The 23,077-nt window shown below is 36.2% G+C and overlaps 4 non-coding genes across 4 annotated transcripts; all 4 read left to right on the top strand.

The window, feature by feature from the left end:
* Nucleotides 1–246: 246 nt before the first annotated feature.
* Nucleotides 247–352, top strand: LOC122028290. Its single transcript, XR_006124696.1, has one exon. It is a non-coding gene; the product is annotated as a small nucleolar RNA R71 (small nucleolar RNA).
* Nucleotides 353–7,903: 7,551 nt separating this feature from the next.
* Nucleotides 7,904–8,009, top strand: LOC122028468. The gene has a single exon (XR_006124836.1). It is a non-coding gene; the product is annotated as a small nucleolar RNA R71 (small nucleolar RNA).
* Nucleotides 8,010–15,437: 7,428 nt separating this feature from the next.
* On the top strand, nt 15,438–15,543 carry LOC122028466. Its single transcript, XR_006124834.1, has one exon. It is a non-coding gene; the product is annotated as a small nucleolar RNA R71 (small nucleolar RNA).
* A 7,428-nt stretch (nt 15,544–22,971) lies between these two features.
* Nucleotides 22,972–23,077, top strand: LOC122028288. The gene has a single exon (XR_006124695.1). It is a non-coding gene; the product is annotated as a small nucleolar RNA R71 (small nucleolar RNA).

Raw genomic sequence — 23,077 nt, 5'->3', positions numbered from 1 at the left:
AAGGGTGGGCGTTACAGTTTGATAGGCTCTCTTACATTTATGGCTTGTACTTCTTGAATATCTGAGGGAAATTCCATCCAACTTTTGTTCAACCATTCATGGAGGTTCAATGTCACTTGATCAATCAATGAATAAGCTTCATCTACACTTTTGTCCATAAAAGAACCTCCAGCTGATGAATCCAATAAACTCTTGTCTGAGGAAGAAATTCCCCCATAGAATATGTGCAAAATCAACCATTTTTCAAAACCATGATGAGGGCACTGTCTTTGAAGACTCTTGAATCTATCCCATGCTTCAACTAATGATTCTCCATATGCCTGAGCAAAATTTGTTATGCAATTCCTCATATACACTGTTCTACTTAGAGGAAAAAAATGATCCAGAAATTGCTTCTCCAATTGTTCCCAACTTGTGATGCTTTGAGGGTAGAGAGAATATAACCAAGTCCTTGCTTTATCCTTGATACTGAAAGGAAATGCCATCAATCGAACTGCATTTGCTAACACTCCTTCACATTTCACCATATCACAAATCTCTAAAAATGTTTCAAGATGAAGATAAGGACTTTCTGATACTTCTCCTCCAAATTTGTGACCTTGTATCATAAAAATTAACTCTGGGTCTAGTTGGAAACTTTCTGCTTCAATTTGAGGTTGCATAATGGGAGACAAAAATCTTGCAGAAATTGGTGTAGAAAAATTTCTCATGGGCCTGCTTGACATGTTAGTGATCATGGATATTCAAGAAAAAATTATAAAATAAAGAATCAAAGACAAGAAATAAAATGCAATATGAAAAGCAAGAAAGAAAATGCCGAATTTAAATTGCAAGAAAGAAAGTGCATAATGAAAACAAGAAAGAAAAGATAAATTCATATGCTAAAGATTGCAAGATATGATTACAAAAGAAAAGAAGAATGAAACTAGATCAAAAGAGAAAATAGAGAAAAGTTAGATTAGAGTGCTAGAAATCAAGCATGCAAAGTTAGAATTAGAATTATAATTGCAACAAAAAGAATTGTCAAGAATCTTATTCAGGAAAAGAAAAGCTTATAGAAAGAGAATTCTAAAAAAAATTAGTTACAACTATGCAAATGTAAAGGAAAACAAATGTTATGTTTAGTCTAACTCAATTGATAATTCCTAATGTTATAGCGCAGTCCCCGGCAACGGCGCCAAAAACTTGTTACGCTCCGCAAGTGTATGGAAATGTCGTAAGTAATATAAAAGATTATCGTATCCACAGGGACTGGAATAAGCACTAGAAATGTCTCAATGCGAATTAGATAAACAACTATCCAATCGTTTCAAATGCAAAGTGAAGGTAACAAATCTAATATTATAGATCAACAAACAAGAGCTTAGTGTTTTGGGTTATGATAAGGGAGATTCTAGGAGTTTCGGTTTCTTTGTAAGATTTCTTGAATGTAAATGGTTCACCAATTCTTATCCCTCAATTGCCAAACTCTTGTAGAAAGTTGCTGGTTCTCTCTTGCAATAGATAACCGGCTAAGGACTGAGAAATGTATCTAAACATGATCAATTAGACGTGAACCTACGTTGTCCTTACACAGAAGCGCACCTATTACTATGCCTTCCTCAGATATCAACATAGAAGCCCACAACTTATTAATCTATCAATATACAAGGAACTAATCACAAAATCCATCCTACTCTCTTGAATATTCCTATTTCCTCTTCAAGATTATCTCTCAAACGTCCTTACACGGGCTTGCACCTGTCACGTGGATCCCTCGGATGATCGAGTGAGAGTTTATCTTTACAAAGTCCACAAGAAATCCAAATAATCAATCAAGAATGAGAATTAAGCACAAATCATCATTACTCACTCAAAATCTAATTGATACAAGCAAGACAATGTCATTGAAACAAGAAAATGGCAAATCCACAAGAGATTACATCAATCCATCATATAAATACTCCCTTAATCCTAGAATACAAGATCTACTCCATGAATCGAGGAAGAATATCCGAAGAAATGAAGATTACAAGCATTTCTTAAATTCCCAATCCAAGAAACCAAGAATAGGGGGAAAGAGAAAACTTATCTACGGAGAAGCCTCGTCTTCGGATCCAATCCTCGCTCCGGAGTCGAAATCGTCAAGAACTCCCTTAGAATCGCCCAGAAATCCTCCCAAGAGAGGGAGGAAACCACCAAATCTTGCCTTCTCCCAAAGGGGGAGAGATCCCCTTTCAATTCATGAAGGAGGGTTTAAATAGAGGAGGGAATCGGGCGCCACACGGCCCCGTGACACGCCAGTGTGACTGCAGCCACCGGACCCTCTCCTGAATGCTACACACGGCCGCAGGGTGCATGCACACGCCAGCCACGCTGTGCTTGGAAACCTCACACGGTCGTGTAGATCCACACGGCCATGTAAGGCTTCTGCTCTGGTTGGCTTCAAATCTTCACACGGCCATGTCATCTTCCTCTTCTTGGTGCCAAACTCCACAGCCCGAGCTCCATATCGAGTTGGCCGTAGGGAGGTACACTCCTGGGTGACTTCTCCTTTGTTTCCTCCAAGGCTTGCCCAAAGATGTAGATTCTTCACCAAATCGACTCCTGTGTACGAAAATGCACAAAAAGTAGATCTCCAACCAAAAGAGTAAATATGCTAAAAGGAAAGCTGGTATAAAAATGCATAGATGAAACATGCTCAAAGTATGTAAATATGCGTAAAACATGCATAAAAGAGTATATAATCTACGACATCACACCCCTGACTTAAACCTTTGCTTGTCCTCAAGCAAAATGTCAATCTAAATTCATATGTTCTACAACACATTCATAAAACCTAATGCACTTTCCTAACTCTATCAAAAAGTTTCATTAACAAGCATGATCATAGAAACAAGTAAAGTATGGTTCAAGCAAAAGAATCTTGTGCACAGTGTAAAAGTAACTCAACACCCTTCAAGTTTCAATCCATGTCCTAGTCAAGTCGTCATCAAATTTGAATTCCTAGTGTCTCCAGTGAAAGACAAGTAACCAGTGATAGGCACTTACTCACCATTCACTTGGTTCATATTTCTCAACTAACCCAAGGTCTCAAAGGTGTGCTCAATCTCAAGGGAAGCTAAGCAGTCATTTCCCCAGTAACCTAACTCGGTCTCAAAGGGGTGACTTGCTAGATTCCACTCATGACAACTGTTTTTTATATCCCTTATTTATTTATTTTTATAAGTGTTTGCATTGTGCAAAACTTATTCACAAATGTACTTTTAGCACACATGTTGGGATATTTTGATTTTTCCAAATAAGCTTTAATGATTTGAGCCTCATCCAGTAACCAAAATGAAAGTTGAGAAATCACCATGGAAAGCAAGTACTAAGCAAACAAGATGAATCATGACTATTTCAATGACATCAACTATTCAAGCATCAAGCACAAGTGTAGTGAAGATAAAATCCTTAAGGTTGAACCAAAACTAAAACTCATCACCATAAGATTCTCAGCTTATTAATGCTTCCCAAGATAGAAAAAAGAACTACACAAAGTTTACTACTAGCACCATTCGAACACCATGAATCAAGACAATAATCGTGCTAACATTTCACTTGAATCCAAGAAAGCATATAAGTGAAGATTGATGTTCTTTTTTTGCCATGATTATTTCAAAAACAAGCCAAATAAAGCAACAAGAACCAACATGAAAAACTAACAAAAACTAAAAACTGAAAATAAAAACCAAACTAAACAGTACATGACACCCCCCCAGACTTAAACTTTTCATCGTCCCGATGAAATCTAAAAACAATGTGGAGGAGATTTTAAGAGAAGTTACCAAGTGATGAGCTCCAAATGGTTGACATTCATGTTTTTAAAGATACTCCTTCATCCAATACTCACATTCCTCCACAACTTTGAATTCAAGGGCTCTTATTATGAAGAGAGCTTTCATCAAAGGAGCTACAAAGTAAAGTATAACTCTCTCCATCTTCAGCTTCTTGGAAATTTTTTCAGGTGGTCGAAGACGGTTCAGATTGAGGTTCCAATTATTGGCCCATGTGAAATCTGCACATCCAAAAGAAAAACAAATCTCCCACAAGCATGTTATATAGTATAGAGCTAGAACCATATCAAGATAAGATGAATAAGTAAAAAAAACTGAATCACATCCAACAAAGTCAATTATAGGTACCTCCATAAAGTTTTCCAAAAGATCACAAGAAATACTAACCTTACTTTGCTGAGAAATACCTGAAATTTCTAAACATGTAGATGTGACTTCCTCTGAATCAAATGATGGTTCTGGCTCTAGCTCAGGTGTTGATGATATCAATGATGGTGATTCTTGAGACTCTGCTAGCTCTGCATAAGTCCCTACACATTGTTCCACAACATGATTAATTCTTAAAACCTCTAAGGGTTGTGTTGACAAAGGTGGTGATCCTTGGGATGCTGCTTCCACAACACAACTCCCTACACATTCTTCCATATCATCATCATCAACACATACATCAAAAAATAAACCAACATCTATGTCCTCAAAAGGAGAATCAATAACAAGAGGATCAATAACTTCACTTGCAGTTTTAAGTTGATCTACCACATCACATTCATCATCTGAAAATTCAATGTCACTATAACACCTTATAAAATTTTGAGGTAGATCTGAAAACTTATTTACCACTACATTATCAATAAAATGCTCATCTGAAAAATCTTCATCTTCATATATATTCAAAAATCTGCACTCAACCATATTAGTGTCACAGGATTTGTCGAAGTCTTTATTTTCATTGACCCCCACTAATCTTTGTGGAAAAGGAACCCTTAGTGAAGGTCCTGGGAAAGATTGAACTTCATTTTTCCTAAATTTCCTTTGAGCTTTTGGAGGAGGTCCAACTTGCTTATCTAATGTTGGTGTGATTAATCGTTGAGGGAAAGGTACTCGTGGCCTTTGGGAACTTCCTAGAGAAATGGAACTGAGTTCTTGTGATCTTCTATTATTCTTCTCCTCAATTCTAAACATGTCATTCTTCATAGGTTCTTCATGATTTTTGCCACTTCTCAACCCAAGATCATCACACTTTTCATTGGATCTTGACTGTGTAGGAGGGGGATCTTCTTTAAACCATTTTGAAACAATACTATCAAGCTTTGCCCCAAATGTTTGAACTCCTCACTCTGTGACTTGTGAATTTCAACATTTTTAGGTGGTTGAATTTCATTTTGTTTGTGTAACACCCCTAGAAAGCCTAGATAAGAAAGTAAGGATAATGAGAGTACGAATGAAAAGAAGGTGTAAATATTCTAAGTTAAATATTAAGATGGATTTAGATGATTAAAACTTTATGAAAGAAAAATAAAGTTGAGAATATAAATCATCTATGCATGATTTAAAATGTATGGAATTAATATGGACAAAAGGAAGAAATATGAGATAATATATATATGTATGAAATATTTATGCATAATGCATAATATAGTAATATACGAATTATTATGTACAAAAGAAAATAAAATGTTAGAAGAGAGATTGAACCTTAGATCTCTTGTAAGGAACATTTATAGGATACCAAAGGGGATAGGAGAATTATTGATAAGGAGAGAAAGGATTAAGTAGTTAAGAATAAGAAAGGATTCTTTCTACTTAAAAGGAAAAGGAAGTAAAAAGAAATAAAAATATACATAAACAAGTTTTGATCCTTGGTTCTCTTGTGGATGCATGCATGTGTTAACCAAGTGGGATAGGAGAGGATATTGTAAGAGGAGAGATAGGAATTTTAATTAAAGGAGAGAAAAGAGAGAAATTAAGGGAAAGAAAAGAGAGAACTCAAAAGGCATTTCTCTAGAATATTCTTGTCATTTAAGGGGAGAAATGAATAGGGAGGATGGATCAAGTCAAGTTTCCTCCCCTCATTTTAGTATAAATAGGCATGGAGGGGTGACTTCAACTTCATCCCCCACTCATTCTCCTCCTCTCCTCCCTTTTGTGCCGAGACTCACCTCTCCCTCTCTTCTTCTTCTTGTTGTCGAGCAACACAAGAGGAAGAACCTCTTCTTCCTCTTCACTCTCTCCCTCTTTCTCTCTTGTTGTTGCCGAGCAACACAAGAGGAAAGAGAAGCCTCTTCTTCCTCCTCCTCTCCACCAAAAGACCTAGCCACTCCTCTCCTCCATTGGTGCCGAGCAAAGCAAGCAAGGAAGAAAGGTCCAAGCAAGTTCTCAACTCTAGGAAACTTAAGCGAAGAAGGTAAGCTTCCCTCACCTGTGGTACAAGGCTTTTATATATTTTTCAGATTTTATGAGGATTTTAAAACCTAGAAACAAGTTTGAGAAAATTCGGTTAAGAAGAGCTTTCGAAATCTAGTGAGGTTTAACTAAGTCTACACTACATGATAGATTTTCTATGCCATGGAAAAGGGATCTTCTTCATGTTTTTACACCTATATGATGCTTGATCAAAGGAGTACTTAACCCTAGAATTTCGGCCTAAAATATTTTTAAGAGGCTAGGGAAATTATTGTTTTACCCAACTAGTACGAGGTTCTCCCTATGAAATGTTAAGGATCATGTATTTGTTTTCTTGTTTAGAAGATAATTGAAAATAAAAGAAAAAAAGGAAAGGAACCTAGGAAGTGTTATACATAATGAGAAAGAATGAAATTTATGCTATGTATATGCCATGATATGTGATAGCATAGGAAATGCTATACATAATGAGAAAAGAATGAAATTTATGTTATGTATATGTCATGATATGTGATAGCATAGGAAATGCTATACATAATGAGAAAAGAATGAAATTTATGTTATGTATATGCCATGATATGTGTTAGCATAGGAAATGCTATACATAATGAGAAAAGAATGAAATTTATGTTATGTAAATGCCATGATATGTGATAGCATAGGAAATGCTATACATAATGAAAAGAAATGAAAAATGAAATGCATGAAAGATTGTTAGGGATATGATATGATAGTTATGCATGATAAATTATTTTATGGTTTGTACCAAGGGTGGGCTCCGTAACGCCCGGGGTCGATGGAATAAGACTCGGGCCTCGTCAGTAATGGGCCTTTGAGTGCCCTAGGTCGATGGAGTAAGACTCGGGCCTAGTATGTATGAATGGTAGGGCTCAAGACTTGCTACCTTGGACCTACGCATTATGTATGTGGTACAAACCGGGATCCCCTCTAATGATGATATGAATTTCAAGTACTTATAAGTATAAGCTTTCAAATTCATGATGCATTGCCTACATATGTGCTTGAATTATCTGATGATTAGATATAATGTCATGATATGAATATGATACCCTTGTATGTCGTATGCTTATGATACTACGCATGATATTAATATACGATGATTTTCGGTTTTAGTGAGTAGGAAAGGAACTTACTGAGCCATGAGTGCTCACAGCTTACTTTCCTTGTACCGCAGATAAAGAAGCTGGATGAGCTAGAGGAGCAACAGGAGGAGCAGATAGTGATGTGTGTGGTGGTGGCTCGGCAAAGAACGATCCGGACAAATTAATATGATTAGTTATAGAATCAACATATGCACATTTAATCTGTGATATCATGCTTATAAAATGAATGTTTAAAAAGAAAAAAAAAATTTGTTCTTCCGCTGCCATAGTATAACTGAAGCATGTACGAACGTAGCGCCGCCCTAGGGTAAGAAGGGTGGGCGTTACAGTTTGATAGGCTCTCTTACATTTATGGCTTGTACTTCTTGAATATCTGAGGGAAATTCCATCCAACTTTTGTTCAACCATTCATGGAGGTTCAATGTCACTTGATCAATCAATGAATAAGCTTCATCTACACTTTTGTCCATAAAAGAACCTCCAGCTGATGAATCCAATAAACTCTTGTCTGAGAAAGAAATTCCCCCATAGAATATGTGCAAAATCAACCATTTTTCAAAACCATGATGAGGGCACTGTCTTTGAAGACTCTTGAATCTATCCCATGCTTCAACTAATGATTCTCCATATGTCTGAGCAAAATTTGTTATGCAATTCCTCATATACACTGTTCTACTTAGAGGAAAAAAATGATCCAGAAATTGCTTCTCCAATTGTTCCCAACTTGTGATGCTTTGAGGGTAGAGAGAATATAACCAAGTCCTTGCTTTATCCTTGATACTGAAAGGAAATGCCATCAATCGAACTGCATTTGCTAACACTCCTTCACATTTCACCATATCACAAATCTCTAAAAATGTTTCAAGATGAAGATAAGGACTTTCTGATACTTCTCCTCCAAATTTGTGACCTTGTATCATAAAAATTATCTCTGGGTCTAGTTGGAAACTTTCTGCTTCAATTTGAGGTTGCATAATGGGAGACAAAAATCTTGCAGAAATTGGTGTAGAAAAATTTCTCATGGGCCTGCTTGACATGTTAGTGATCATGGATATTCAAGAAAAAATTATAAAATAAAGAATCAAAGACAAGAAATAAAATGCAATATGAAAAGCAAGAAAGAAAATGCCGAATTTAAATTGCAAGAAAGAAAGTGCATAATGAAAACAAGAAAGAAAAGATAAATTCATATGCTAAAGATTGCAAGATATGATTACAAAAGAAAAGAAGAATGAAACTAGATCAAAAGAGAAAATAGAGAAAAGTTAGATTAGAGTGCTAGAAATCAAGCATGCAAAGTTAGAATTAGAATTATAATTGCAACAAAAAGAATTGTCAAGAATCTTATTCAGGAAAAGAAAAGCTTATAGAAAGAGAATTCTAAAAAAAATTAGTTACAACTATGCAAATGTAAAGGAAAACAAATGTTATGTTTAGTCTAACTCAATTGATAATTCCTAATGTTATAGCGCAGTCCCCGGCAACAGCGCCAAAAACTTGTCACGCTCCGCAAGTGTACGGAAATGTCGCAAGTAATATAAAAGATTATCGTATCCACAGGGACTGGAATAAGCACTAGAAATGTCTCAATGCGAATTAGATAAACAACTATCCAATCGTTTCAAATGCAAAGTGAAGGGAACCAAATCTAATATTATAGATCAACAAACAAGAGCTTAGTGTTTTGGGTTATGATAAGGGAGATTCTAGGAGTTTCGGTTTCTTTGTAAGATTTCTTGAATGTAAATGGTTCACCAATTCTTATCCCTCAATTGCCAAACTCTTGTAGAAAGTTGCTGGTTCTCTCTTGCAATAGATAACCGGCTAAGGACTGAGAAATGTATCTAAACATGATCAATTAGACGTGAACCTACGTTGTCCTTACACAGAAGCGCACCTATTACTATGCCTTCCTCAGATATCAACATAGAAGCCCACAACTTATTAATCTATCAATATACAAGGAACTAATCACAAAATCCATCCTACTCTCTTGAATATTCCTATTTCCTCTTCAAGATTATCTCTCAAACGTCCTTACACGGGCTTGCACCTGTCACGTGGATCCCTCGGATGATCGAGTGAGAGTTTATCTTTACAAAGTCCACAAGAAATCCAAATAATCAATCAAGAATGAGAATTAAGCACAAATCATCATTACTCACTCAAAATCTAATTGATACAAGCAAGACAATGTCATTGAAACAAGAAAATGGCAAATCCACAAGAGATTACATCAATCCATCATATAAATACTCCCTTAATCCTAGAATACAAGATCTACTCCATGAATCGAGGAAGAATATCCGAAGAAATGAAGATTACAAGCATTTCTTAAATTCCCAATCCAAGAAACCAAGAATAGGGGGAAAGAGAAAACTTATCTACGGAGAAGCCTCGTCTTCGGATCCAATCCTCGCTCCGGAGTCGAAATCGTCAAGAACTCCCTTAGAATCACCCAGAAATCCTCCCAAGAGAGGGAGGAAACCACCAAATCTTGCCTTCTCCCAAAGGGGGAGAGATCCCCTTTCAATTCATGAAGGAGGGTTTAAATAGAGGAGGGAATCGGGCGCCACACGGCCCCGTGACACGGCCGTGTGACTCGCACGGCCAGGACCCTTCTGCTCTCTGGAAATGCTACACGGCCGTGTGGTGCACACGGCCACAGCCTGCTTGCTTTCTGGAAACCTCACACGTCCGTGTAGATCCACACGGCCATGTAAGGCTTCTGCTCTGGTTGGCTTCAAATCTTCACACGGCCATGTCATCTTCCTCTTCTGTTGGTGCCAAACTCCACACGGCCCGAGCTCCATACCAGTGCAGGGCCGTGTGAGGTACACGGCCTGGTGACTTCTCCCTTTGTTTCCTCCAAGGCTTGCCCAAAGATGTAGATTCTTCACCAAATCGACTCCTGTGTACAGAAAAATGCACAAAAAGTAGATCTCCGAACCAAAAGAGTAAATATGCTAAAAGGAAAGCTGGAAGTATAAAAATGCATAGATGAAACATGCTCAAAGTATGTAAATATGCGTAAAAACATGCATAAAAGAGTATATAATCTACGCACATCACACCCCCAGACTTAAACCTTTGCTTGTCCTCAAGCAAAATGCCGCAGTCTAAATTCATATGTTCTACAACACATTCATAAAACCTAATGCACTTTCCTAACTCTATCAAAAAGTTTCATTAACAAGCATGATCATAGAAACAAGTAAAGTATGGTTCAAGCAAAAGAATCTTGTGCACAGTGTAAAAGTAACTCAACACCCTTCAAGTTTCAATCCATGTCCTAGTCAAGTCGTCATCAAATTTGAATTCCTAGTGTTTCCAGTGAAAGACAAGTAACCAGTGATAGGCACTTACTCACCATTCACTTGGTTCATATTTCTCAACTAACCCAAGGTCTCAAAGGTGTGCTCAATCTCAAGGGAAGCTAAGCAGTCATTTCCCCAGTAACCTAACTCGGTCTCAAAGGGGTGACTTGCTAGATTCCACTCATGACAACTGTTTTTATATCCCTTATTTATTTATTTTTTATAAGTGTTTGCATTGTGCAAAACTTATTCACAAATGTACTTTTTAGCACACATGTTGGGATATTTTGATTTTTCCAAATAAGCTTTAATGATTTGAGCCTCATCCAGTAACCAAAATGAAAGTTGAGAAATCACCATGGAAAGCAAGTACTAAGCAAACAAGATGAATCATGACTATTTCAATGACATCAACTATTCAAGCATCAAGCACAAGTGTAGTGAAGATAAAATCCTTAAGGTTGAACCAAAACTAAAACTCATCACCATAAGATTCTCAGCTTATTAATGCTTCCCAAGATAGAAAAAAGAACTACACAAAGTTTACTACTAGCACCATTCGAACACCATAAATCAAGACAATAATCGTGCTAACATTTCACTTGAATCCAAGAAAGCATATAAGTGAAGATTGATGTTCTTTTTTTGCCATGATTATTTCAAAAACAAGCAAAATAAAGCAACAAGAACCAACATGAAAAACTAACAAAAACTAAAAACTGAAAATAAAAACCAAACTAAACAGTACATGACACCCCCCCAGACTTAAACTTTTCATCGTCCCGATGAAATCTAAAAACAATGTGGAGGAGATTTTAAGAGAAGTTACCAAGTGATGAGCTCCAAATGGTTGACATTCATGTTTTTAAGATACTCCTTCATCCAATACTCACATTCCTCCACAACTTTGAATTCTACAAAAAATAAGAGAGATCAAGAAGAATTAAGTAGAGGGTATGATTTATTATCAACAAAATAAAAACAAATCTAAAAGTAAAATGAAAACAAGATAAGATGAATAAGTAAAAAACTGAATCACATCCAACAAAGTCAATTATAGGTACCTCCATAAAGTTTTCCAAAAGATCACAAGAAATACTAACCTTACTTTGCTGAAATACCAAATTTCTAAACATGTAGATGTGACTTCCTCTAAATCAAATGATGGCTCTAGGTCTAGTGTTGATGATATCAATGATGGTGATTCTTGAGACTCTGCTAGCTAAGTCCCTACACATTGTTCCACAACATGATTAATTCTTAAAACCTCTAAGGGTTGTGTTGACAAAGGTGGTGATCCATAACACAACTCCCTACACATTCTTCCATATCATCATCATCAACACATACATCAAAAAATAAACCAACATCTATGTCCTCAAAAGGAGAATCAATAACAAGAGGATCAATAACTTCACTTGCAGTTTTAAGTTGATCTACCACATCACATTCATCATCTGAAAATTCAATGTCACTATAACACCTTATAAAATTTTGAGGTAGATCTGAAAACTTATTTACCACTACATTATCAATAAAATGCTCATCTGAAAAATCTTCATCTTCATATATATTCAAAAATCTGCACTCAACCATATTAGTGTCACAGGATTTGTCGAAGTCTTTATTTTCATTGACCCCCACTAATCTTTGTGGAAAAGGAACCCTTAGTGAAGGTCCTGGGAAAGATTGAACTTCATTTTTCCTAAATTTCCTTTGAGCTTTTGGAGGAGGTCCAACTTGCTTATCTAATGTTGGTGTGATTAATCGTTGAGGGAAAGGTACTCGTGGCCTTTGGGAACTTCCTAGAGAAATGGAACTGAGTTCTTGTGATCTTCTATTATTCTTCTCCTCAATTCTAAACATGTCATTCTTCATAGGTTCTTCATGATTTTTGCCACTTCTCAACCCAAGATCATCACACTTTTCATTGGATCTTGACTGTGTAGGAGGGGGATCTTCTTTAAACCATTTTGAAACAATACTATCAAGCTTTGCCCCCAAATGTTTGAACTCCTCACTCTGTGACTTGTGAATTTCAACATTTTTAGGTGGTTGAATTTCATTTTGTTTGTGTAACACCCCTAGAAAGCCTAGATAAGAAAGTAAGGATAATGAGAGTACGAATGAAAAGAAGGTGTAAATATTCTAAGTTAAATATTAAGATGGATTTAGATGATTAAAACTTTATGAAAGAAAAATAAAGTTGAGAATATAAATCATCTATGCATGATTTAAAATGTATGGAATTAATATGGACAAAAGGAAGAAATATGAGATAATATATATATGTATGAAATATTTATGCATAATGCATAATATAGTAATATACGAATTATTATGTACAAAAGAAAATAAAATGTTAGAAGAGAGATTGAACCTTAGATCTCTTGTAAGGAACATGTATAGGATACCAAAGGGGATAGGAGAATTATTGATAAGGAGAGAAAGGATTAAGTAGTTAAGAATAAGAAAGGATTCTTTCTACTTAAAAGGAAAAGGAAGTAAAAAGAAATAAAAATATACATAAACAAGTTTTGATCCTTGGTTCTCTTGTGGATGCATGCATGTGTTAACCAAGTGGGATAGGAGAGGATATTGTAAGAGGAGAGATAGGAATTTTAATTAAAGGAGAGAAAAGAGAGAAATTAAGGGAAAGAAAAGAGAGAACTCAAAAGGCATTTCTCTAGAATATTCTTGTCATTTAAGGGGAGAAATGAATAGGGAGGATGAATCAAGTCAAGTTTCCTCCCCTCATTTTAGTATAAATAGGCATGGAGGGGTGACTTCAACTTCATCCCCACTCATTCTCCTCCTCTCCTCCCTTTTTGCCGAGACACCTCTCCCTCTCTTCTTCTTCTTGTTGCCGAGCAACACAAGAGGAAGAACCTCTTCTTCCTCTTCACTCTCTCTCCCTCTTTCTCTCTTGTTGTTGCCGAGCAACACAAGAGGAAAGAGAAGCCTCTTCTTCCTCCTCCTCTCCACCAAAAGACCTAGCCACTCCTCTCCTCCATTGGTGCCGAGCAAAGCAAGCAAGGAAGAAAGGTCCAAGCAAGTTCTCAACTCTAGGAAACTTAAGCGAAGAAGCCCTCACCTGTGGTACAAGGCTTTTTATATATTTTTCAGATTTTATGAGGATTTTAAAACCTAGAAACAAGTTTGAGAAAATTCGGTTAAGAAGAGCTTTCGAAATCTAGTGAGGTTTAACTAAGTCTACACTACATGATAGATTTTCTATGCCATGGAAAAGGGATCTTCTTCATGTTTTTACACCTATATGATGCTTGATCAAAGGAGTACTTAACCCTAGAATTTCGGCCTAAAATATTTTTAAGAGGCTAGGGAAATTATTGTTTTACCCAACTAGTACGAGGTTCTCCCTATGAAATGTTAAGGATCATGTATTTGTTTTCTTGTTTAGAAGATAATTGAAAATAAAAGAAAAAAAAAGGGAAAGGAACCTAGGAAGTGTTATACATAATGAGAAAGAATGAAATTTATGCTATGTATATGCCATGATATGTGATAGCATAGGAAATGCTATACATAATGAGAAAAGAATGAAATTTATGTTATGTATATGTCATGATATGTGATAGCATAGGAAATGCTATACATAATGAGAAAAGAATGAAATTTATGTTATGTATATGCCATGATATGTGTTAGCATAGGAAATGCTATACATAATGAGAAAAGAATGAAATTTATGTTATGTAAATGCCATGATATGTGATAGCATAGGAAATGCTATACATAATGAAAAGAAATGAAAAATAAAATGCATGAAAGATTGTTAGGGATATGATATGATAGTTATGCATGATAAATTATTTTTGTATGGTTTGTACCAAGGGTGGGCTCCGTAAACGCCCCGGGGTCGATGGAATAAGACTCGGGCCTCGTCAGAAATGGGCTTCTGAATGCCCTAGGTCGATGGAGTAAGACTCGGACCTAGTATGTATGTATGGTAGGGTTCAAGACTTGCTACCTTGGACCTACTTAAGAAGCGCGCGCATTATGTATGTGGTACAAACCGGGATCCCCTCTAATGATGATATGAATTTCAAGTACTTATAAGTATAAGCTTTCAAATTCATGATGCATTGCCTACATATGTGCTTGAATTATCTGATGATTAGATATAATGTCATGATATGAATATGATACCCTTGTATGTCGTATGCTTATGATACTACGCATGATATTAATATACGATGATTTTCGGTTTTAGTGAGTAGGAAAGGAACTTACTGAGCCATGAGTGCTCACAGCTTACTTTCCTTGTACGAAAAAGTTGGATGAGCTAGAGGAGCAACAGGAGGAGCAGATAGTGATGTGTGTGGTGGTGGCTCGGCAAAGAACGATCCGGACAAATTAATATGATTAGTTATAGAATCAACATATGCACATTTAATCTGTGATATCATGCTTATAAAATGAATGTTTAAAAAGAAAAAAAAAATTTGTTCTTCCGCTGCCATAGTATAACTGAAGCATGTACGAACGTAGCGCCGCCCTAGGGTAAGAAGGGTGGGCGTTACAGTTTGATAGGCTCTCTTACATTTATGGCTTGTACTTCTTGAATATCTGAGGGAAATTCCATCCAACTTTTGTTCAACCATTCATGGAGGTTCAATGTCACTTGATCAATCAATGAATAAGCTTCATCTACACTTTTGTCCATAAAAGAACCTCCAGCTGATGAATCCAATAAACTCTTGTCTGAGGAAGAAATTCCCCCATAGAATATGTGCAAAATCAACCATTTTTCAAAACCATGATGAGGGCACTGTCTTTGAAGACTCTTGAATCTATCCCATGCTTCAACTAATGATTCTCCATATGTCTGAGCAAAATTTGTTATGCAATTCCTCATATACACTGTTCTACTTAGAGGAAAAAAATGATCCAGAAATTGCTTCTCCAATTGTTCCCAACTTGTGATGCTTTGAGGGTAGAGAGAATATAACCAAGTCCTTGCTTTATCCTTGATACTGAAAGGAAATGCCATCAATCGAACTGCATTTGCTAACACTCCTTCACATTTCACCATATCACAAATCTCTAAAAATGTTTCAAGATGAAGATAAGGACTTTCTGATACTTCTCCTCCAAATTTGTGACCTTGTATCATAAAAATTAACTCTGGGTCTAGTTGGAAACTTTCTGCTTCAATTTGAGGTTGCATAATGGGAGACAAAAATCTTGCAGAAATTGGTGTAGAAAAATTTCTCATGGGCCTGCTTGACATGTTAGTGATCATGGATATTCAAGAAAAAATTATAAAATAAAGAATCAAAGACAAGAAATAAAATGCAATATGAAAAGCAAGAAAGAAAATGCCGAATTTAAATTGCAAGAAAGAAAGTGCATAATGAAAACAAGAAAGAAAAGATAAATTCATATGCTAAAGATTGCAAGATATGATTACAAAAGAAAAGAAGAATGAAACTAGATCAAAAGAGAAAATAGAGAAAAGTTAGATTAGAGTGCTAGAAATCAAGCATGCAAAGTTAGAATTAGAATTATAATTGCAACAAAAAGAATTGTCAAGAATCTTATTCAGGAAAAGAAAAGCTTATAGAAAGAGAATTCTAAAAAAAATTAGTTACAACTATGCAAATGTAAAGGAAAACAAATGTTATGTTTAGTCTAACTCAATTGATAATTCCTAATGTTATAGCGCAGTCCCCGGCAACGGCGCCAAAAACTTGTTACGCTCCGCAAGTGTATGGAAATGTCGTAAGTAATATAAAAGATTATCGTATCCACAGGGACTGGAATAAGCACTAGAAATGTCTCAATGCGAATTAGATAAACAACTATCCAATCGTTTCAAATGCAAAGTGAAGGTAACAAATCTAATATTATAGATCAACAAACAAGAGCTTAGTGTTTTGGGTTATGATAAGGGAGATTCTAGGAGTTTCGGTTTCTTTGTAAGATTTCTTGAATGTAAATGGTTCACCAATTCTTATCCCTCAATTGCCAAACTCTTGTAGAAAGTTGCTGGTTCTCTCTTGCAATAGATAACCGGCTAAGGACTGAGAAATGTATCTAAACATGATCAATTAGACGTGAACCTACGTTGTCCTTACACAGAAGCGCACCTATTACTATGCCTTCCTCAGATATCAACATAGAAGCCCACAACTTATTAATCTATCAATATACAAGGAACTAATCACAAAATCCATCCTACTCTCTTGAATATTCCTATTTCCTCTTCAAGATTATCTCTCAAACGTCCTTACACGGGCTTGCACCTGTCACGTGGATCCCTCGGATGATCGAGTGAGAGTTTATCTTTACAAAGTCCACAAGAAATCCAAATAATCAATCAAGAATGAGAATTAAGCACAAATCATCATTACTCACTCAAAATCTAATTGATACAAGCAAGACAATGTCATTGAAACAAGAAAATGGCAAATCCACAAGAGATTACATCAATCCATCATATAAATACTCCCTTAATCCTAGAATACAAGATCTACTCCATGAATCGAGGAAGAATATCCGAAGAAATGAAGATTACAAGCATTTCTTAAATTCCCAATCCAAGAAACCAAGAATAGGGGGAAAGAGAAAACTTATCTACGGAGAAGCCTCGTCTTCGGATCCAATCCTCGCTCCGGAGTCGAAATCGTCAAGAACTCCCTTAGAATCACCCAGAAATCCTCCCAAGAGAGGAGGAAACCACCAAATCTTGCCTTCTCCCAAAGGGAGAGATCCCTTTCAATTCATGAAGGAGGGTTTAAATAGAGGAGGAATCGGGCGCCACGGCCAGGACCCCTCTGCTCTCTGGAAATGCTACACGACCTGGAAACCTCACACGTCCGTGTAGATCCACACGGCCACTCTGGTTGGCTTCAAATCTTCACACGGCCATGTCATCTTCCTCTTACATTGGTGCCAAACTCCACACGGCCCGAGCTCCATACCAGTACACGGCCTGGTGACTTCTCCCTTTGTTTCCTCCAAGGCTTGCCCAAAGATGTAGATTCTTCACCAAATCGACTCCTGTGTACAGAAAATGCACAAAAGTAGATCTCGAACCAAAAGAGTAAATATGCTAAAAGGAAAGTTGGAAGTATAAAATGCATAGATGAAACATGCTCAAAGTATGTAAATATGCGTAAAAACATGCATAAAAGAGTATATAATCTACGCACATCACACCCCAGACTTAAACCTTTGCTTGTCCTCAAGCAAAATGTCGCAGTCTAAATTCATATGTTCTACAACACATTCATAAAACCTAGTGCACTTTCCTAACTCTATCAAAAAGTTTCATTAACAAGCATGATCATAGAAACAAGTAAAGTATGGTTCAAGCATAAGAATCTTGTGCACAGTGTAAAAGTAACTCAACACCCTTCAAGTTTCAATCCATGTCCTAGTCAAGTCGTCATCAAATTTGAATTCCTAGTGTTTCCAGTGAAAGACAAGTAACCAGTGATAGGCACTTACTCACCATTCACTTGGTTCATATTTCTCAACTAACCCAAGGTCTCAAAGGTGTGCTCAATCTCAAGGGAAGCTAAGCAGTCATTTCCCCAGTAACCTAACTCGGTCTCAAAGGGGTGACTTGCTAGATTCCACTCATGACAACTGTTTTTATATCCCTTATTTATTTATTTTTTATAAGTGTTTGCATTGTGCAAAACTTATTCACAAATGTACTTTTTAGCACACATGTTGGGATATTTTGATTTTTCCAAATAAGCTTTAATGATTTGAGCCTCATCCAGTAACCAAAATGAAAGTTGAGAAATCACCATGGAAAGCAAGTACTAAGCAAACAAGATGAATCATGACTATTTCAATGACATCAACTATTCAAGCATCAAGCACAAGTGTAGTGAAGATAAAATCCTTAAGGTTGAACCAAAACTAAAACTCATCACCATAAGATTCTCAGCTTATTAATGCTTCCCAAGATAGAAAAAAGAACTACACAAAGTTTACTACTAGCACCATTCGAACACCATAAATCAAGACAATAATCGTGCTAACATTTCACTTGAATCCAAGAAAGCATATAAGTGAAGATTGATGTTCTTTTTTTGCCATGATTATTTCAAAAACAAGCAAAATAAAGCAACAAGAACCAACATGAAAAACTAACAAAAACTAAAAATACAAACCAAACTAAACAGTACATGACACCCCCCCAGACTTAAACTTTTCATCGTCCCGATGAAATCTAAAAACAATGTGGAGGAGATTTTAAGAGAAGTTACCAAGTGATGAGCTCCAAATGGTTGACATTCATGTTTTTAAAGATACTCCTTCATCCAATACTCACATTCCTCCACAACTTTGAATTCAAGGGCTCTTATTATGAAGAGAGCTTTCATCAAAGGAGCTACAAAGTAAAGTATAACTCTCTCCATCTTCAGCTTCTTGGAAATTTTTTCAGGTGGTCGAAGACGGTTCAGATTGAGCTTCCAATTATTGGCCCATGTGAAATCTGCACATCCAAAAGAAAAACAAATCTCCCACAAGCATGTTATATAGTATAGAGCTAGAACCATATCAAGATAAGATGAATAAGTAAAAAAAACTGAATCACATCCAACAAAGTCAATTATAGGTACCTCCATAAAGTTTTCCAAAAGATCACAAGAAATACTAACCTTACTTTGCTGAGAAATACCTGAAATTTCTAAACATGTAGATGTGACTTCCTCTGAATCAAATGATGGTTCTGGCTCTAGCTCAGGTGTTGATGATATCAATGATGGTGATTCTTGAGACTCTGCTAGCTCTGCATAAGTCCCTACACATTGTTCCACAACATGATTAATTCTTAAAACCTCTAAGGGTTGTGTTGACAAAGGTGGTGATCCTTGGGATGCTGCTTCCACAACACAACTCCCTACACATTCTTCCATATCATCATCATCAACACATACATCAAAAAATAAACCAACATCTATGTCCTCAAAAGGAGAATCAATAACAAGAGGATCAATAACTTCACTTGCAGTTTTAAGTTGATCTACCACATCACATTCATCATCTGAAAATTCAATGTCACTATAACACCTTATAAAATTTTGAGGTAGATCTGAAAACTTATTTACCACTACATTATCAATAAAATGCTCATCTGAAAAATCTTCATCTTCATATATATTCAAAAATCTGCACTCAACCATATTAGTGTCACAGGATTTGTCGAAGTCTTTATTTTCATTGACCCCCACTAATCTTTGTGGAAAAGGAACCCTTAGTGAAGGTCCTGGGAAAGATTGAACTTCATTTTTCCTAAATTTCCTTTGAGCTTTTGGAGGAGGTCCAACTTGCTTATCTAATGTTGGTGTGATTAATCGTTGAGGGAAAGGTACTCGTGGCCTTTGGGAACTTCCTAGAGAAATGGAACTGAGTTCTTGTGATCTTCTATTATTCTTCTCCTCAATTCTAAACATGTCATTCTTCATAGGTTCTTCATGATTTTTGCCACTTCTCAACCCAAGATCATCACACTTTTCATTGGATCTTGACTGTGTAGGAGGGGGATCTTCTTTAAACCATTTTGAAACAATACTATCAAGCTTTGCCCCCAAATGTTTGAACTCCTCACTCTGTGACTTGTGAATTTCAACATTTTTAGGTGGTTGAATTTCATTTTGTTTGTGTAACACCCCTAGAAAGCCTAGATAAGAAAGTAAGGATAATGAGAGTACGAATGAAAAGAAGGTGTAAATATTCTAAGTTAAATATTAAGATGGATTTAGATGATTAAAACTTTATGAAAGAAAAATAAAGTTGAGAATATAAATCATCTATGCATGATTTAAAATGTATGGAATTAATATGGACAAAAGGAAGAAATATGAGATAATATATATATGTATGAAATATTTATGCATAATGCATAATATAGTAATATACGAATTATTATGTACAAAAGAAAATAAAATGTTAGAAGAGAGATTGAACCTTAGATCTCTTGTAAGGAACATGTATAGGATACCAAAGGGGATAGGAGAATTATTGATAAGGAGAGAAAGGATTAAGTAGTTAAGAATAAGAAAGGATTCTTTCTACTTAAAAGGAAAAGGAAGTAAAAAGAAATAAAAATATACATAAACAAGTTTTGATCCTTGGTTCTCTTGTGGATGCATGCATGTGTTAACCAAGTGGGATAGGAGAGGATATTGTAAGAGGAGGGATAGGAATTTTAATTAAAGGAGAGAAAAGAGAGAAATTAAGGGAAAGAAAAGAGAGAACTCAAAAGGCATTTCTCTAGAATATTCTTGTCATTTAAGGGGAGAAATGAATAGGGAGGATGGATCAAGTCAAGTTTCCTCCCCTCATTTTAGTATAAATAGGCATGGAGGGGTGACTTCAACTTCATCCCCCACTCATTCTCCTCCTCTCCTCCCTTTGTGCCGAGACTCACCTCCTCTCTTCTTCTTCTTGTTGCCGAGCAACACAAGAGGAAGAACCTCTTCTTCCTCTTCACTCTCTCCCTCTTTCTCTCTTGTTGTTGCCGAGCAACACCTCTTCTTCCTCCTCCTCTCCACCAACACACCTAGCCCCTCCTCCCCTCCATCGGTGCCGAGCAAAGCAAGCAAGGAAGAAAGGTCCAAGCAAGTTCTCAACTCTAGGAAACTTAAGCGAAGAAGGTAAGCTTCCCTCACCTGTGGTACAAGGCTTTTATATATTTTTCAGATTTTATGAGGATTTTAAAACCTAGAAACAAGTTTGAGAAAATTCGGTTAAGAAGAGCTTTCGAAATCTAGTGAGGTTTAACTAAGTCTACACTACATGATAGATTTTCTATGCCATGGAAAAGGGATCTTCTTCATGTTTTTACACCTATATGATGCTTGATCAAAGGAGTACTTAACCCTAGAATTTCGGCCTAAAATATTTTTAAGAGGCTAGGGAAATTATTGTTTTACCCAACTAGTACGAGGTTCTCCCTATGAAATGTTAAGGATCATGTATTTGTTTTCTTGTTTAGAAGATAATTGAAAATAAAAGAAAAAAAAAGGGAAAGGAACCTAGGAAGTGTTATACATAATGAGAAAGAATGAAATTTATGCTATGTATATGCCATGATATGTGATAGCTTAGAAAATGCTATACATAATGAGAAAAGAATGAAATTTATGTTATGTATATGTCATGATATGTGATAGCATAGGAAATGCTATACATAATGAGAAAAGAATGAAATTTATGTTATGTATATGCCATGATATGTGTTAGCATAGGAAATGCTATACATAATGAGAAAAGAATGAAATTTATGTTATGTAAATGCCATGATATGTGATAGCATAGGAAATGCTATACATAATGAAAAGAAATGAAAAATGAAATGCATGAAAGATTGTTAGGGATATGATATGATAGTTATGCATGATAAATTATTTTTGTATGGTTTGTACCAAGGGTGGGCTCCGTAAACGCCCCGGGCCTCGTCAGAAATGGGCTTCGAATGCCCTAGGTCGATGGAGTAAGACTCGGGCCTAGTATGTATGAATGGTAGGGCTCAAGACTTGCTACCTTGGACCTACGCATTATGTATGTGGTACAAACCGGGATCCCCTCTAATGATGATATGAATTTCAAGTACTTATAAGTATAAGCTTTCAAATTCATGATGCATTGCCTACATATGTGCTTGAATTATCTGATGATTAGATATAATGTCATGATATGAATATGATACCCTTGTATGTCGTATGCTTATGATACTACGCATGATATTAATATACGATGATTTTCGGTTTTAGTGAGTAGGAAAGGAACTTACTGAGCCATGAGTGCTCACAGCTTACTTTCCTTGTACCGCAGATAAAGAAGCTGGATGAGCTAGAGGAGCAACAGGAGGAGCAGATAGTGATGTGTGTGGTGGTGGCTCGGCAAAGAACGATCCGGACAAATTAATATGATTAGTTATAGAATCAACATATGCACATTTAATCTGTGATATCATGCTTATAAAATGAATGTTTAAAAAAAAAAAAAAATTTGTTCTTCCGCTGCCATAGTATAACTGAAGCATGTACGAACATAGCGCCGCCCTAGGGTAAGAAGGGTGGGCGTTACAGTTTGATAGGCTCTCTTACATTTATGGCTTGTACTTCTTGAATATCTGAGGGAAATTCCATCCAACTTTTGTTCAACCATTCATGGAGGTTCAATGTCACTTGATCAATCAATGAATAAGCTTCATCTACACTTTTGTCCATAAAAGAACCTCCAGCTGATGAATCCAATAAACTCTTGTCTGAGGAAGAAATTCCCCCATAGAATATGTGCAAAATCAACCATTTTTCAAAACCATGATGAGGGCACTGTCTTTGAAGACTCTTGAATCTATCCCATGCTTCAACTAATGATTCTCCATATGCCTGAGCAAAATTTGTTATGCAATTCCTCATAT

The sequence above is a fragment of the Zingiber officinale genome, chromosome 10A (assembly GCF_018446385.1).
Source record: "Zingiber officinale cultivar Zhangliang chromosome 10A, Zo_v1.1, whole genome shotgun sequence".
NCBI lineage: Eukaryota > Viridiplantae > Streptophyta > Magnoliopsida > Zingiberales > Zingiberaceae > Zingiber > Zingiber officinale.
This window is presented reverse-complemented; position numbering and strand designations above follow the sequence as displayed.